General features: G+C 39.8%; 1 long non-coding RNA gene across 1 annotated transcript; it reads left to right on the top strand.

Moving 5' to 3' along the window:
- The first annotated feature begins 6,461 nt into the window (after positions 1–6,461).
- Positions 6,462–13,767, top strand: LOC100697818 (uncharacterized). Its single transcript, XR_134882.3, has 4 exons — positions 6,462–6,582; positions 7,011–7,101; positions 11,937–12,024; positions 12,878–13,767. It is a non-coding gene; the product is annotated as an uncharacterized LOC100697818 (long non-coding RNA).
- Positions 13,768–17,570: the final 3,803 nt, after the last annotated feature.

Genomic DNA, 17,570 nt, shown 5'->3' with positions numbered 1-17,570 from the left:
TCTGTCCCATCTGTAACAACTGAAAATAAAGTAAATAATAACAACAAAGTTTGATCAAATGGACCAATACGGCAATGCCATGATGATCCATTTGGCAAAATACATCCATTTGGTATCCTTGTTGGTCTTCAAACAACAATTCTGACGGCTAAAGAACCAAATGGGACAGGGAAAAAAAACAAACAAACAAACAAAAAAAAAAACACGGTCTCGGAATAAACTGTCTCTAAGTCAGGAAACTCTTGATTATTGTCTCTTTCACTCACCACAGCCAGCAACTCAGAAGTCTCGGAGTCCGGCTGTGGTGATGGGCGTCGGCGGCGTGATAGCTGCTTCCCTTTTGATGACAGCTCCGATGGGCCGGGCAGCTCCACGTCCGGCCAGTCGGGCAGGTGAGCAGTAGCAGCTGGGGGATGAATGTGGAGCTCATTTAGGATTAAATCCTGTCCAAGCAGGTGGGGCACACCTAGTAGCCAAGGAAGAGCGGAAATTAAAGACTGCAGCTTTGTTTCCACAGCGCAATGAAACTCCCTCCCCTCATGTTCAAGCCAGAGTTGAAGGAGTTTCTCCACAGAGTAAATAATGTCCTGGCACAGATCTTCTGATGGGTTGAGTGCCACTGGGTCCATGTCTGGTCGCGTCGTTCTGTCAAGTATCGCTGTGTGGCAGGCAGGAGTTGGACCCAAAATGCAGGCTCTCAGACACGAGGGTTGAACACAAAAATCACAGCTTTATTCCTGGCGTGGTAGGACACAAATAACAATACAAAACTAAACTGGGAAAACTAAAGCACAAGGAGACACAGGGGAGAAAAATCACACAGCTCTAAGGGACGACGCAACACTGACAGAGAAACGCAGGGCTTAAATACACTGGGGAATAACGAGGGAATGAGACACAGAAGGAGACACAGAAGCCCAGCAGCACAATCCCTTTTCTGTTGTAGATGTCCTCAGCAAGCAGCACAGGCCCTGGTGTGTTGTAGACGGCCTCAGCCAGCAGCAAAGGGCCTGGTGTGTTGTAGATGGCCTCAGCCAGCAGCACATGCCCTGGTGTGTTGTACATGGCCTCAGCCAGTAGCACAGGCCCTGGTGTCTTGTAGATGGCCTCAGCAAGCAGTCCAAGGCCTGTTGTGTTGTAGATGGCCCCAGCCAGCAGCACAGGCCCTGGTGTGTTGTAGATAGCCTCAGCCAGCAGCACAGGCCCTGGTCTGTTGCAGATGGCCTGAGACAGCAGCACAGGCCCTCTTGAGTTCTAGATGGCCTCAACCAGCAGAACAGGCCCTGGTGTCTTTTAGATATCCTCTGCCAGCAGCAAATGGCCTGGTGTTTTGTAGATGGCCTCAGACAGCAGCACAGGCTCTTTTCTGTTGTAGATGGCCTCAGCAAGCAACACAGGCCCTGGTGTGTTGTAGATTGCCCCAGCCAGCGATGTGCATCTGCCCCTTCTAAGTCAGGGTCATCCAAGATTTTTTTCTCTTACCTTTTCTGGTACCCCTTCTAGCACAGCCTTTCTAAACTGTACCTGATTAAGACCACGTGCAGAATGATTGTGTCCTGTGTTCTGCATCCACTTCTCTTTCACCTTCTCAACATAGTCTCTGGGATTTTGCTCAGGCTTCCACTCTACCTGTTACAGGCTGGGTCCCTGACTCAGCGCTCTGAGTAAATTTTGTATTTGTCTCATTTTAGATTTGTGATTAGTTCATGTGTCATTCCTATTTAGCCTTTAGTTGAGGTTAAAGGCAGTCATTGTTTATTGTTTCCTTGGTTTCGGTGTTTGGGTTCTTGTATCATTCATCACGTGTTAGGTCTGTTAAGCTTGTGTTGTCATGTCTAGTTTCAGTGTTTCCTGTTTTATTTTGAAGGAGTTGTGTGCTCTTTGTTTATTGTATTTAGTTTCACCTGTCCTGTCATTAGGCTCATGTCAGTCAGCTGTTCCCCCTTGTGTTCCCACTTCCCCTAATCACCTCCTGTGTATTTAAGTCCTCTGTTTTCAGTGTGTCATTGTCAGATTGTCTGCTTTGTTTCCAGGCCAAGAGTTCGTGTCAAGTTTTCTCATGTCAGGTCCTTGTTCCTGTTGTAGGTTTTTATTTTATTTAGCTCACCCAGTTTAGTTTATTGTTAGTCTTGCCTTGCCTTTTGTTTGCAGTTATTTTTGCCAACCTCAATAAACCTCAACCTCAATTCAAGTCACGTTTCACGTTTTGTTTCATCTGCATTTGGGTCCACCTTTCACTCTACACACAGTCAGCCCCGCTGATTGTGACACTTAATAATGGCAGACGCATTTGGGGTGGGGTGTTTTTGACGCACGGCGTTCCCAATCTGCTCCTGCACTCTAAAAAAGGGTGTGGAGTCCGGTCTGGTAGTGACAGTCGCCAGTATTTGGATTTCTTCCAGTGCAGTAACTGTAATGCACCGGCCAGCTATGGCTCGGAAATCCCCCAAGGTGAGCTGTGTGCCTGATGTCACTTTATCAAGTTGTCTCAGCCAGCCTGCCCCTCCATCAACGATGGGTGGCAGCATCTGCACCAGGGATGTGACATTCCCTACCCCCTATGTTTTATATCTTCTCTCACCCACTCCTGCAACCACTAGGGGCATTTCTAATGCAGAACTGGGGTGTCGTTTGGCCCCTTTCTGGGCTTTTTCTACCTCTTTCATTTGACGACTTCTACACATCAGGTGATCTCCAGGCTCTCCTCCACTTTGAAGCCATTGCTCTTCCATCTCCTCTCGCTCTCTCCGAGATCCAAACGCATGCCATCCTCCCAAGTCATCTTCATTCCGTCCTGCACTCTGAGCCACACTGCATTCGTCTGTATCCTCTTCCAGGGTGCCCTGTATCCATCCATCCCAGGAGTCAACACCCCTTACTCCAGGTAACCGCAGCTTAAGGTGCACCTTCTTCCTCACATCTGGACACGGGATTCCTCTCCCTTTAGCTTTTGCGTTTTGTTTCTTAAATTTTTCCCAAAATTCTTCTTCGTCGAACCGCTTACGCACCATCTCCACCATTTTCTCTGCTTCTTCGGCTATTAATTCCGGAGAAGCCATGCCTGTTGCTCGAGCTGCACAAGGCTGTTCTTCTTCTCCTTCCCCTTCCTCCTTCAAGCTCAGACCAATCTGGATCTTTATGATCCACATTGGTTTGAGCCTGACCAGCAGGTGGCGCTGTCTTTTCAGGTTCTGTTGCCGTTGTTTGTTACTGCGGCCTAGGGCAGGCTGCTCCTCATATTCACAGTTAGCCTGCCCTCCAGTTAGGCACAGCACCATTCCATCCCAGGTATTTAATGAATGTATAAATAATCAGATGCTATCTCCAACTATGAAACAAGGAATAATTTCTTTACTTCCTAAATCAAACAAGGACTCTATCCTTTTAGATAATTGGAGACCAATCACACTTCTTTGCTGTGATTATAAATTGTTAGCTCATGTCTATGCCAACAGATTAAAAACAGGAATAACTCAAATAATAGATGAGACACAGTCAGCCTTTATAAAAGGACGTCATATTCATCATCATACCCGTTTAGTATTAGATATGTTGGATTACAATTATTTAATTCCTCATGATAGCCTTATTTTATTTCTTGATTTCTTTAAAGCTTTTGATTCTTTGGAGCATAATTTTTTTATTTAAAGCTTTGGAGGCTATGGGTTTTGGTCCCAGATTTGTTAGTGTAGTGAAAATGTTGTACAGAGATATAACAAGTAGTATTGCACTCATGCAAGGGTTTTCTAATAGTTTTAAAATTAATCGTGGCATTTGACAGGGATGCCCTGTTAGCCTGTTATTGGTTATTGTTGCAGCAGAAATGCTTGCCATTGATATCAAACTCTCTTCAGATCTGGAAGGCATAATTATTCTTGATAAAGAATTTAAAATTAGTCAATTTGCTGACGATACTGCCTTATTTCTAAAGTATATAAATATGGTCTCTATTGCAATTAATAAAATCCTTTCATTCTCAAAAGCATCTGGCTTAACACTAAATCTTAAAAAATGTGAAATCTTAGCTGTGCACAGCTGTAATCAAAATATTATTAACAATATTCCAGTAAAAGAGGAGGTAAAATACCTTGGTTTAATAATCAGTAAAAATATTAATGATCGAGAGATTAATAACATAACTCCTAGATTAAATGCAGTTTTTAAAAAAATTTAATCATTGGCTAACACGTGATTTATCCATATTAGGTCGTATCTTACTGTGTAAAGCAGAAGGACTTTCAAGACTCATATACCATATCTGTATCTCATTGTACAACAGTATAGTGACAATAAAGGCATTCTATACCCCTGGTATTCAATTTGTACATCTCCAAAAATGATTAAACTGTCCAATTCTATTATATTCAGCTTTATCTGGAAAAATAAAATTATATACGCATTACATACGCAAATCACAATTAGTTAAAGACTATGAAAACGGGGGCTTAAAAGCTTTAGACTTTGAATCCATTATTGCTGCGTTCAGACTCAGATGGTTAAAAGACTGCATTTCCTTTCCTCAGTCCATGTGGTACCATATCCCAAACAAACTCTTTAATAAGGTCGGGGGGTTAGATTTTTTGCTCAAATGCGATTTTGAAATATCTAAGATTCCTCTTAAGTTGTCTAGTTTCTATAAGCAAGCTTTGGATTTTGGGAAACTAATTTTCACCCACAATTGTTCACCTCACAATTCTGTGACGTGGAATAATAGGGTTATAGTCATCAATAAGAAGTCCTTATTTAAATCAGACTGGTATGATAGGGGTGTATGTTTTATCTTTGATTTTCTTGATAAAAACGGAAACTTGCTGTGTTACGAAGAATTTGTTGATAAATATAAAATAGATGTTTCATTTAATAATTATAATAAGGTTTGTAAAGCGATACCCATACCTTTGTTAAATCTTATCGCAAATACTTTAAAGTATTCACTAATAAGAACATGTTTACCTTCACTGGCGATAGGTAATACCTCGATAAAGGACAAACAATTTAATAATAAGTTAATCTCTAATACCTTTAAGCAAATAGTATTCTGTAACTATAATGTCAATGTCAGACATGACCTTGACAACATGTTGGAAAAAAAGTCATTTTCTTTTTACCTAAAATACCCACTTGCGCCTAAAATAACGGATTGCATTTATATAGCGCTTTTCGAGACCCTCAAAGCGCTTTTACAATTCCACTATTCATTCTTTCTCACATTTACACACTGGTGGAGGCAAGCTACAGTTGTAGCCACAGCTGCCCTGGGGCAGACTGACAGAAGCGAGGCTGCCCTATCGCGCCATCGGCCCCTCTGGCCATCACTAATAGGCGTTAGGTGAAGTGTCTTGCCCATGACACAACGACCGAGACTGTCCGAGCTGGGGCTCGAACCGGCAACCTTCCAATCACAAGACGAACTGCCAACTCTTGAGCCACGATTGAATGAAAGAACCACACTTCAGAATCATAGCTGCCATTTATCCAGTTGGAGAATTCCTGTATAAAAAGTTTAATTTTGAGTCTGACTCTTGGGTTTTCTGTTCTTCCGATCCAGAAACATTAGAGCATCTAATTTTCAAATGTCAATATGTTAATGCTTTTTGATTTGAAATACACTGTTGGGTTTCACTCAGAATTTCCAATATACCTTCTTTCACATCTAAGGATGTTCTTTACTTTATGGACAATCTAGATTCTGAAATCTCAGATGTTTTCAATTTTGCAATAGTGTTATGTAAGTATTTTATTCATTCATGTAAGTGGATGTTGCGACTTTCATCCATAAATAAAGCCGCGGCCGGCTGAGTTGATTGTGTCCCTGTGACGCACCTCCAATAATCCATAATGAGTCATACTTGTACTTTGCGTATTTATTTTAAGAACAAAACAAAACAAACTTTTGCGCTTTGAATCAAATTACAAATAGCGCATGATTTAACTGATGTGCCAAAAAAATGACGGTCAACAGAAAAGTTTGCCCACAAACCACTCACCCAACACCCCTGCTGCGAGCACCGAGATCAGGTAAATAGACTGTGACCACACCCCCATGCAATCACCTGAGATGCAGGTAAAGCTATACACCTGTACCACCATAACAAATAAATAAAACATAAACATTGACTTTGGCTCTTACAGTGGAAAAATACCTCTCCTCTGTTTACCGTCTTCTTGAATTACTCTTGTCATTATTTTAAGTCACTTAAGCTTATTTCTAATATGAATAAAAAACTGCTGTACTATACTGTAAAATCACAAAGTACTTGCTATTCTGAATATTCCTGCCTGTGTCAAAAGGCCTATGTTCCTTATTATTATACCCTAGATACTTTTATTTTCTCCCTTTAAAGTTAAAATGACTTGCTTCACCATCATTATAATATAAATCGTTTCAATACTGGTCTGTTTCCTTGACTTGTCTTGTATATGATAATTCTTTCAATAAAGGTTAAAAAAAAAAAAAAGATGGAAGAGCTTCCTGTCCCACAATGCACAGCGGTATCCGCGCTTAATAAATTAACACGAGACACATGGTCGGCCTCTCAGTCGGCAGGAAGATGTGGTACAGAAGGAATGAATTTCTGTATGGTGAGTACGTCTGATCAGTAAAGGCCCGTGCAGTGCGTTGACAAGGAAAAAGACTAAAGAGAGTGTAATTTATCCATGCGACATGCGGGAATACTGCATTTAGAGAAATGACTCAATGCTCTAAACTAGCGATTTTCTACTTTAAGAGAAATTGGTGTTAAAACACGACTCGAACGTTTTATGACTGCGCAGAGCGGTTGTAGTGCAGTGGTAGTCCGCGTTTACTTGTGGTTGCTCTTGATGGGAGACAGCATCAAAAAAATATATGCAACAACCAGTCTGTGGGCTACTCCTGTGCGAGGAGCAACGTTACAACATACGAAGAGATGAAGTACAGAGTGCTAAACAATGACGGATGTCTGCTGTTACCACTCTCTGTACTTCTCATGCTGTACGTTTTTAACTGGTTTTGCGCTTCTTTTTCCCAGTGGGTTCAGATAGACAGGCTGCAGTGGACACTTCTGCGGCACCGCCATGTTGTTACTACGAAACGGACACCACAGGCAGTGACTTTATTTGGTAAGTCTTTTAGATTTAGTCTTGCGGTTAAGGCTCAACTTTGAGAACTCTACTTTTGGGAATAAAAACAGTTCCAAAAAACTAAATTATCAATTAGAAAGTGCTTTATTGGCTATTAAACGGCTATATAAAAGCCAGTTAATTAAAAAAATGTTCGGGGGAAGGTCTATTCAAGACAACAAAATAATCTTTTCTCCTTTGCCCAGGGCTCTAGAATAACTTTTCACAAAAGTTAGGTGCACTCAAATTTTTCAACCGCATCGCTTAACACTGCAGTTTTCCATGTGCACTTTTTTGGGGGGGGGGAATTGCAGTCCATACAGACAATATTCATTTCTAAATTATTAACTAACAATCTTGTGCTTAAGGTGCTTTGTCAATATTGTAGAAAATGTTAAACATAATCATCATCTTGGCCTTCTCTGACGACCTGTTTGCTGCTGCCTGCTGCTGAAAGGCAGTGGGGAGAGGGGACACTTGGGCAGTGCATTTATCGCAGGATATAATGTGTTTTCTGGATACACTGCTGCTTTTTCAGCATTCAAAGATTGATGGCACTGTGTCAGAGCAGGGCTCGCAAAATCGCTAGCCCGACGTCCCGGGGCTAGCGATTTTTTCCAGTCGGGCTACCAAAATCCATCTCAGCCCTGCCCGTCGGGCTATCATAGGAAGAAAAAATGTGTCAATGATTTTGCATTTTCTTTCGTAAATGTAGCTGAGTAATTATGTTATTGGCATCGATGAGCCACTGTCATTATGTGACATATTGAAATCGCGTTTGAATTTGTGCTTGTTTTTTGCTTTCACTTTCACTTTGCGATCGCGCGAACTGTGTGTAGAGAGCGGCAGCACTGATTGGTGAGTGACGATTAATTGCGCACCAATTCCTCTGACGTCGTCTTATCACTCATTAGCTTACTATTCAAACGTGACAAGTGAAATCTCCCACAGCAAGCTTAAACACGTGAGAGGTTGATTGCTCAGAGAATCGCTGACCGTTATGTAAGTACGTGTGTAAAAGCAGCAGGATTTATGCTGGAATTTTAGTTCTGCTGAGCCAAATAAGACAGGTCAGGGTGAAGAAGGCACAGCCAAATAAAAGCCTACCACAAAACGGAAAAGTTATGACAAATCAGACTATGAGGCAAAAAGAAAGCTCAGCTTTATTGGTTTCATGGACAAAAGAATTTATGTGGCTGGAATATGACGAGCTAAATAACATAATGTTCTGCCGGGTGTGTCGTGAGTTTCATTTCATTTGAGTCGACAAGCGCCTTTGTAACTGGGACCAGTAATTTGAAGAAAGACCCTATCAGAACCCATGAGAAATGCAAGAAATGCATTATTGCCCAGTCTGCAATATCTTTCCCAGAACAAACAGCAATTGCAAAAAATAAACCAAGCAGAAGCAGAAGTCCTGAAAAATCTTTCAAAAGCGTACTATGTTGCAAAGAGTGAACCACCATTGGCCAAATTTAGCAGTTTTTGCAAACTTCAAAAAGCAAATGGCCTCGATCTTGGTTCCCCTTACCTCTTACCCTTGACTTCAGTGGAAATTTCAGATTCAGGATCTGACACAGACTGATTCATGTTCTACACAGTTCTTGCAAGTTCATAGAAATTTCTGTTCAATTACAAACAAATATTTGAGGTGATGATTGTAATTTTTATACAGTTGTTGTGATTTGTATTTTAGCAATTTTCTGATAAATTTGTTTCCGTTACAATATTATACTTTAATGTATAATGTATGATATTATAATATTATATTATTCCATTACAATATTATACTTTAATGTATAATATTGTAAAGGAAACAGAACATTAAAAAATTGCTCTTTTTTTATTCGGGCTACTTAAATTTATTTTGGGCTACCAAAAACTGAAGAGTGCCTGCCCGAAGGGCTACCAGAGATTTTGAAATTTTGCGAGCCCTGCAGAGCACTGGCTATGAATTTCAGACGGATCAGTCCTTAACTTAACAAAAACGCTATCAATAGTTCTCTTCGTCTTTTCTTATTACCCACAGCTACATCCACTTCTGTCGGGCCTAGGCTGCTCACTAGGGCTGGGTATCATCACTGATTTCTATCCATTCGATTCCGGTTCTCAAAGTCCTGATTCGATTCAATTTAGCCTCAGACAGTCAGAAATACTATAATTCTGATCATTTAACAGTACTGATACATGTGAGACTTCATCAGAATTGTGAACATCACAGCAGATGCCTTTGTGTGAAAGTAACTGAGAATAAAAACTCAAAGACATGAAGGAGATTTTCCTGGCCTGGCTTTTTATAGCAGATAACCTTAAAAATATTCTGCAATTTTGCATAGTTTTAAAAAGTTTAAATGTCGTCAGTATTGAACAGCCGAAATTAGTCTTTCTTGTCCGAGGTCATTAAGTTAAAAAAAAAAAAAAAAAAAAAAAAAAAAGCCAGCGGCCGACAGCGCTGTAAACGATGGTAGACTGGTGGGTAATAAGCGAATGAATAATGCAGAAAACAGATTTGAGATGGGAAACTGTTGTTGAAGTACAGAGAGCGCGAGAGAGCTGTGCATGAAGTGTAATTTTTATTTATTTTTTTAAAATCGTGGTGGAAGCAAAACAGCAAAAGTCAGAGGGAATTCATGACGACATTGATCAAATGTGAAGCGTAGTTTGCTGCTTCTTTTGCTGCTGGCTCAGCGAATTTTGGTTGGAGAGAGACGAAACCTGCAGCTCAGAATCAGCGCAAAAAGACACACAGAGCGGACCCGACGCATCAGAATCGGTGAGCTCCGACAGCGTGTCCGTGTACGGGCCATCGGGTGAGAAAGCCGAGAAAGACAAAGATGATTCTGATGTGTCGGGTCCGCTCTGTGTTTACGTCTTTGTGTGGAATCAGTGTACCTGCTCTCATTTGCTGTTTGGTGGTTGTTGAAATAGTTTTGTGAGCTTTAATCTGAGAATCTGGCGTTTCTGGCAAAACACAGTTATATTTAAAAGTCAATTCAGGATTTAATGAATCGATATCCAGGGCTCGCAAAATTTCAAAATCTCTGGTAGCCCTTCGGGCAGGCACTCTTCGGCTTTTGGTAGCCCAAAATAAATCTAAGTAGCCCGAATAAAAAAGAGAGCTATTTTTTAATGTTTTGTTTCCTTTACAATATTATACATTAAAGTATAATATTGTAACAGAAACAAAATTAATCAGAAAATTGTTAAATACAAATCACAACAACTGTATAAAAATTACAATCATCAACTCAAATACTTGTTTCTAATTGAACAGAAATTTCTATGAACTTGCAAGAACTGTGTAGAACATGAATCAGTCTGTGTCAGATCCTGAATCTGAAATTTCCACTGAAGTCAAGGGTAAGAGGTAAGGGGAACCAAGATCGAGGCCATTTGCTTTTTGAAGTTTGCAAAAACTGCTAAATTTGGCCAATGGTGGTTCACTCTTTGCAACATAGTACGCTTTTGAAAGATTTTTCAGGACTTCTGCTTCTGCTTGGTTTATTTTTAGTATGTTTTTTGCAATTGCTGTTTGTTCTGGGAAAGATATTGCAGACTGGGTGTTGCAGACTGGGTGCAGTATAATGCATTTCTTGCATTTCTCATGGGTTCTGATGGGGTCTTTCTTCAAATTACTGGTCCCAGTTACAAAGGCGCTTGTCGACTCAAATGAAATGAAACTCACGACACACCCGGCAGAACATGATGTTATTTAGCTCGTCATATTCCAGCCACATAAATTCTTTTGTCCATGAAACCAAAAAAGCTGAGCTTTCTTTTTGCCTCATAGTCTGATTTGTCATAACTTTTCCGTTTTGTGGTAGGCTTTTATTTGGCTGTGCCTTCTTCACCCTGACCTGTCTTATTTGGCTCAGCAGAACTAAAATTCCAGCGTAAATCCTGCTGCTTTTACACAGGTACTTACATAACGGTCAGCGATTCTCTGCCCAATCAACCTCTCACGTGTTTAAACTTGCAGTGGGAGATTTCACTTGTCATGTTTGAATAGTAAGCTAATGAGTGATAAGACGACGTCAGAGGAAGTGGTGCGCAATTAATCGTCACTCACCAATCAGTGCTGCCGCTCTCCATACACACTTCGCGCGATCGCAAAGTGAACGGATCGCAAAAAGCGCAAATTCAAACGCGATTTCGATATGTCACATATTGACAGTGGCTCATCGATGCCAATAACATAATTACTCAGCTACATTTGCGAAAGAAAATGCAAAATCATTGACACATATTTTTCCTTCCTATGATAGCCCAACGGGCAGGGCTGAGATAGATTTTGGTAGCCCGACTGGAAAAATCGCTAGCCCCGGGACGTCAGGCTAGCGATTTTGCGAGCCCTGATATCGCTTTATTCAAGCTACTCACCTCCCTCTTCCAACTGCACTTTCAACTGGACCACAGCCAATCAGAGGTCCCGCCCCTGACTATCTCCGATTGGTTTAGTCCACGATAGGGGCATAATGATTCTAACATAAGTATGTGGTTGGTCTCAAGCTAGTGTTTATGGCAGTACTTGGCATCACTTATTTTAAGTCTGCTAGCAGAAGTAGCTGCGACAACATAAGAATAAATTGGCACGTTTGTGTGCTCCCTGACTTCAGTTTAGAAAATAGGGCTTGATGTAAATATGGTCTGTGCCATTGCATTGTTTTTCCTTTGCGTTTTCACTTTAAAATGGATCCCTTCTCAGATAATGATGTATGATTTTTGTCTTGAGTCTGAAGATGCAGACAAATTAAAAATGTCTTGACAATGTGTAGGCATTCACATTTTTATCTTGGAAGACTATCCTGATGATGCATTCATGTTTTCTCTTGCAGACATGCTGGCACCCAGTATTGAACAAACATGATGGCCCAGTGTTGGCAATGGAATAGAACTACACACTGCTTGCATTTAGGCATAAAGGTAAATTTATGAATTCAGTTTATAGAAGTGTTCTGCATTGAACTATTTAGCAGTCTTGTCATTTTGACATCTTTGTCATTCCTGGTGTAATTTCAGACTGATGTTAAACTAGATTTGCTTCAGACTCTTAACTAGTGTAGTTAACAGGGACCAACTGATGCCACAGCCTGACATCATTACAGCAGCTAGATGTTGCTGCTTACTCAGATTTTACTCCATCCAAAGTGGCATGAGTTTCAGATGGGGATGCACTGATCAGTCATTTGTGGGAGGAGAACATCCAGCCAGACACACAGGCTGGAAATTCTTGGACAATTCAAATCAGTTTCTTGGTGGGTGGTGTGTGGGAAATCTAAAGTTATTACACTGAGACTGACACTGGCCTGACGCTGAGCATAAAGGCTGTTGTGAATAGATGAGATAATGGCGGTGGTGTTGCAGGCAGAGGATCTGTGGTACTGATATCTACAGACTGAAGGTGGGTCTCACTGACAACTTTTACTAGTATTAAAGTTTTTGCCCTGTATGCACTGATTAGTGAATAACTACACATTATGCTGCAAGGAGCTCATGCTGACTGACTGTAGGTATGTGTGATGTACATGAAGGATGTAGAGTGTGGAGAAATGGTGTGAACCCAATCTTGTACTGCTCTGACAGAGACTGGCTCATCTCTGCTGGAGAATCTTAGTATTGGGAGAGAAAGTCAGGACTTTGGCACAGGTTTAAGTAAAAACCATTTACCAGAACCTGACTGAAGGCCTGAAACATGCTGCTGGTAATAGTTCAGTTACCTTCAGTGTGCAGATTGAATAAGAATAATAATAGTTATACTTGTGCTTTGTGTTGACAGTGATTCTGACAGGCGGTTTTGGATGACTTGGGGATGCAACAGCTATCTTGGCTACATCAACCAGTTTCGGCAAATCTCATGTCAGTATGTGGAGTTCTGTCTGCATACCTCAACCTCACAGGGGCTTTAGATTTCAAGAGGAGGGTTTTTTTTTCTCTCTAATCCCTCATTTGAAGGTTTAAAACCAGATCTATCAAAATGTTTGCCTTTTAATGTCAGTTAATCTAAGCAGCAGCATCAATGGGTAATATTGAACACACATTTTACACTGGAGTACAGCAAGTGTACATTTTGAGTTGGATGATTCTGAGGTTGTCTTGCAACTGAGCTCAATGATTAAGAAATGCAAGTTTCCCATGTGGTGTTTTGAAGAAAAAAAAAAGATGGCTGTAAATTCTGGTTTGGAAAAATGAAGCAAATGCTGAAATCCCTTAAACCAACATTCTGTCTGAAAGCCACCAAATGTCAATTGCTATGTTTGCAGATTATGAGAAATGGCTTTCTAGTAAACACTTTACTGCTAAGTTTATGGCATCACTCATTTAGGGTCATAACAAAATGGCAAGATGATGTGGTGCTGAAGTCTAATGCTTGTACCATTGTATAATCAATGTACAAGAGGCTAAATAACAGACAAATGCATGAATTGTTCCTCTCATTCTGGCTTAACATTTGTCATCTGTTTTATTGGCCTAGATGTAATGTTGTACCACTGTCGTTTTATTTGGGTAATATTCCAAACTCCAGATGGTGATAGAATCATCTTTATTTGAGAAATGTACTTAAACCTTTTTGTCCCTACTTTGAGTTTTCAAGCTACCTCTTTAAAAGGTGAATAAACTGAACAAGAAATGTGTCATTGCTTTTATAAATGCCTAAATGGAACAAGACATCTGATGTTTGTGATTAATTTATTTGGAAGGTTTCTGAATACGGTTTTGTTTTGTGTGGGGTTTTTTTTTTTTTTTTTTTTTTTTTTTTTTCTCCTGTCTTTCTCAAATGTTCAAACTTTAGCACAACTGTGTTTCTCTTGGTGAGAAATTTGGCCAATGGTGGTTCACTCTTTGCAACATAGTATGCATAGTATGCTTTTGAAAGATTTTTCAGGACTTCTGCTTCTGCTTGGTTTATTTTTTGCAATTGCTGTTTGTTCTGGGAAAGATATTGCAGACTGGGCAATAATGCATTTCTTGCATTTCTCATGGGTTCTGATGGGGTCTTTCTTCAAATTACTGGTCCCAGTTACAAAGGCGCTTGTCGACTCAAATGAAATGAAACTCACGACACACCCGGCAGAACATGATGTTATTTAGCTCGTCATATTCCAGCCACATAAATTCTTTTGTCCATGAAACCAAAAAAGCTGAGCTTTCTTTTTGCCTCATAGTCTGATTTGTCATAACTTTTCCATTTTGTGGTAGGCTTTTATTTGGCTGTGCCTTCTTCACCCTGACCTGTCTTATTTGGCTCAGCAGAACTAAAATTCCAGCGTAAATCCTGCTGCTTTTACACACGTACTTACATAACGGTCAGCGATTCTCTGCCCAATCAACCTCTCACGTGTTTAAGCTTGCTGTGGGAGATTTCACTTGTCACGTTTGAATAGTAAGCTAATGAGTGATAAGACGACGTCAGAGGAATTGGTGCGCAATTAATCGTCACTCACCAATCAGTGCTGCCACTCTCTACACACAGTTCGCGCGATCGCAAAGTGAAAGTGAAAGCAAAAAACAAGCACAAATTCAAACGCGATTTCAATATGTCACATAATGACAGTGGCTCATCGATGCCAATAACATAATTACTCAGCTACATTTGCGAAAGAAAATGCAAAATCATTGACACATTTTTTCTTCCTATGATAGCCCGACGGGCAGGGCTGAGATGGATTTTGGTAGCCCGACTGGAAAAATCGCTAGCCCCAGGACGTCGGGCTAGCGATTTTGCGAGCCCTGGGCTCTTATATAGCACTTCTCTACTACTTATGATTTTTTTTTTTTATATACACATTGCGATGTGCTCATTAAAGAGTTGGCACTAAAGAGAGTTTTGAGGGTCGTAAGCTTCATTCAGCGCTATAACTGATTTGAATTATTGTGACTGACGTAACTGTGCAAACATGCTTACATATAACTAGTTAACAGTCAGAATGAGATTTTCTGGGTCAAGGGAGTCTGAACAGAATGTCCTGAACTTAGATAATAAATAGAATCAGTAGGATAATATTAATCAAGGCAGGGAGGGTGTTTTCTCTTGTCTCTTCTCTTCCAGGGAAAGGACACGAGACAAAGTCGGATGTGAACTGAGAGAAGACTCATAGGGAGCCAGCAGGACTGCCACGTCACTTCCGAGAGAAGAGAGTCATAATAATACTTGTTGGGGTATAAAACTGTACAGCCCAATCCAGGGTCATCCTTTTAGTGAAAACAGCTGTCCTCATCCCCTGAATCAAGATAAGAGTTCTGACACTGGACCCATAGATTTGGCAGTCTGGATCAGCAGAGAGAGTGAGTAGGTGGCCCACACAGAGCTGCTCTTCTCACCATACACCGTTGCTGCTTCTGTCTTCCTTGCACTTGGTCACTCGGTGTCAGCTCCTGTACAGGTTTTGCCTTGCAAGTGATGAATTGAGCACAAAGCAGTGTTTACTTCATATCAATTATTACTAGGTGTGACACATGGACAAAACATCTCCTGCACTGAGCAGTTACATCTTTGTTTTTTTTCTGGGAGCAGAAGTGGGCCTAGACGACAGCCAGCAAGCAGAAACTGTATGTTTTTGTTTCATATATGACTATTGAACATTTGGTTTTGTGTGTCCATAACTCAAAGGTCCAGCTTTTCATGTATAGAGAACTAATTATTTTTCACTCACTGTGTTTTTTATACACAACTCTGCATTTAATCATTAGTTATTTTTAATCTTTGGCTCTCTTCTACAGTGTGTTGTTTGTCTTGCCTTCCTGGCTGCCCGTCCATGAGCCTGGTTCTGCCGGAGCTTTCTTCTCGTTAAAAGCGAGTTTTTACTTCCCGTTTGCTCAAAGAGATTGTTTCGTTGTTGTTGTTATTGTAGGGTATTTACCTTACACTCCAAAGCCTTAAAGTGACTCTTGTGATTTCACACCATATAAATAAATGTAAATTGAATTAACAGTGTTGTCCAGAAAAGTGACTGATTTGCAAAGAATTTGCTTGATTCAATACTATATTCAAATTTATCATATTAAAGTTGCTTATAGTAAAAATTCTGCCTTTTTAGATAAAATATTATTTAGTCATAATTTAGCATTTTCCAGTTTTTTCAGTGTTTGTTCGTTTGGATTTGTTGTGTCTGTTAGTTGTTCAATTTTTCACTCAATATTGCGTTCCAATTTCTTTTCCTGGTTTTTTTTTTTTTTTTTTTTTTCTTTTATGAGAAGTTAATGGGTTTTTTTTCTACCCTAATTAGTGCTCTTTCTCAAAGTAAAGATCATTTGTTTGAATAAAGTTAGCCAAGTCTTTATAAATATGTCATATCTGGGGGTTATTAAACTGCCATATGGATGATGATTTAAAATGGGTTCTGAATATGGAAACATAATGATAGAATATTTTCTGTAAGTTGTTTTTTTTTTCAATAATAGAATTCCTTGTAGGAAAACAATCCAGTTGTGAAAATCATTGATGTATGGCAGAGAAAAAAAAATACAATCCATCTTTTTTACATTTTTGAGTCCCCGTTGCCAAGACAAAAATCCTTCATATATACTTATCCTTTCTTTTGGCGTATTCTACATGCCTTAGAGTTGCTGATCTACTTTAGTTATTTACTAAATGTTTAATACAGTGTTAAAATCTCCTTCAAAAAGGATTTTTGAATTTGCAATAAAAAGATATTTCAGAGAAAGCTCTAAGAACAAAAGCCAGGTCATCTTTGTAGATATCCATACAGATATATATATCATTTCTAAACATACTAGTTTTCTTTAGAAAGCATGAGATATTTCTATTTGCACACAATAACAGAATAATTTCAGGACAAAAAAAAAAAATGATCAGGCTCAATATTATTGGCCCCCTGAAAAATTAATCTTTTTATTGAGGCATAGCACAAACCACTGCAGTGCAATGACCAGCTTTAACATTGTAATGGTCAAAGCTTGAAAATCAAGTTGAAAGTGAGGGTTATCTTCCAATTTAAACACAGCATAAAAACTTCAGCATGGGTTTGAGCTGTCACTAAGAAAGTATCATGCCCAAAACAAATTAAACAAAAAACAAGTCCAAACTCAGTTTAGACTTGAGAAAAAGAGTTTTTGATGCTCACAGTGCAGAAGGATTTGCAAAGTTATCACATTTCCAAGTGTGCAGAACTAAAGGGAGCACTATCATCAAGAAATTTATTTATTTATTTTTTTATCATCATTTTTCTATCATCAAGAAATTTAAAGAGAGCTACACAACAGAACACACCTGGCAGAGGTAGGAAGTGAAAAATGATGCAAAATTGATTTTTCAGTGATGAGTTCATGTCTGTTGTACTCAAAACTGGAACATAACCTGCTCCGTAGCAGGTTATGTTTGAAGCTTACCAATCTACACTTGTAACACACCTGGATAAGATAAAATCCCGCTTTGTATGACAGGGCTCTGCCCACTGACACCTAGCCAATCTAACCAAAGGCAGAGACTTTTACCAGTTCAGGGTATTTTC

The sequence above is a fragment of the Oreochromis niloticus genome, linkage group LG2 (genome assembly GCF_001858045.2).
Source record: "Oreochromis niloticus isolate F11D_XX linkage group LG2, O_niloticus_UMD_NMBU, whole genome shotgun sequence".
Lineage (NCBI taxonomy): Eukaryota > Metazoa > Chordata > Actinopteri > Cichliformes > Cichlidae > Oreochromis > Oreochromis niloticus.
Note: the sequence above shows the minus strand (reverse complement) of the source record. Positions and strands in the feature narration are given on the sequence as shown.